This window comes from Dendronephthya gigantea, unplaced genomic scaffold (assembly GCF_004324835.1).
Source record: "Dendronephthya gigantea isolate DGI-Jeju-01 unplaced genomic scaffold, DenGig_1.0 000200F, whole genome shotgun sequence".
Classification (NCBI taxonomy): Eukaryota; Metazoa; Cnidaria; class Anthozoa; order Malacalcyonacea; family Nephtheidae; genus Dendronephthya; species Dendronephthya gigantea.
Window position 1 is genome coordinate 140,001 of NW_021163210.1, and position 1,070 is coordinate 141,070.

Here is a 1,070-nt window from a genome sequence, read left to right on the forward strand (position 1 = left end):
TAAATATACTGTCTTTTAATACTTTCAATATTTTAGCGTTAAACTTTAATTTTAGGTAATATAGACACAAGTCCTTCATTGATACCAGAAAATAACGTCTGACGAAGTCAACCTGTATAATTGTAAATAGTCATTATTATTATTATATTATATTATTTTTGCTGGTATAATGACTTGCATTACCGCGAGAACACAAATAGGTGGGGAATGTTGGCAGACAATGCCACTTTGTCTACCGAAAAGCTTAACAAACTCCTTAATGGCATTCAGTTTATCACTCAAGCGAGCGGGCATGCATAAAATAGGGCAGAAACAGGGTTTTTTCACACTTTTGCTACGAAAGCCAGCCAGCAGACTTAAGGAGCAATACGGTTGCCCCACCCACCTTCCCTCAGCTGCGACAACTCTTTTCCATGGCGCACAGTGCTCTAAGCTGAAAATAATTTTTCCCTCATTCTTAGTTATTTCGGCAAAGGGCATTGTTTGGCAAGGAGGAGCAGTGAGAATATGATACTAGGCTAATTGATAGCAGAAAAAATTCTGATTGGTCGTTTACGCCTGTATTATCCCAATTAATATGCATCTAAAGTCAGGCACAACGTGATTTATTAAATACAGTCAGCGAGTTTCATCCTTCTGACATGTCAGTCATTACAGATTGCCTTCAAAGGACGCGATGAAAAAAGCCCTGGGTTATAGTGTCTTTAAAGTTACTCAATGCGCTTTTTATTGGCGGATTTTCTATCACTATTAGTGCAAATTACCCAATTTCTTTCCTCAAAATTATTTCCATATCATAGTCCTTGTTATGTAACTGAACTTAATTAAGGTGAAGCTTTGCGAAAGGAGCAAGACATGCATATAACTTACGTTAATTGATATAAAGTGCTTAAAGAAAGTTTGTGAATCAGTATCTGGTTTGCTGATGTCGCAGTTTGTGAGTTTGCTGATGTCGCAGTTTGCCGAGTTTGGGCATCAGTATCTGGTTTGCTGATGTCGCAGTTTAAATCTCCAACCAAAATTAGTTCCTTACTTCCTATATCGCATTTAGAAAGAAACAATTCAAATCA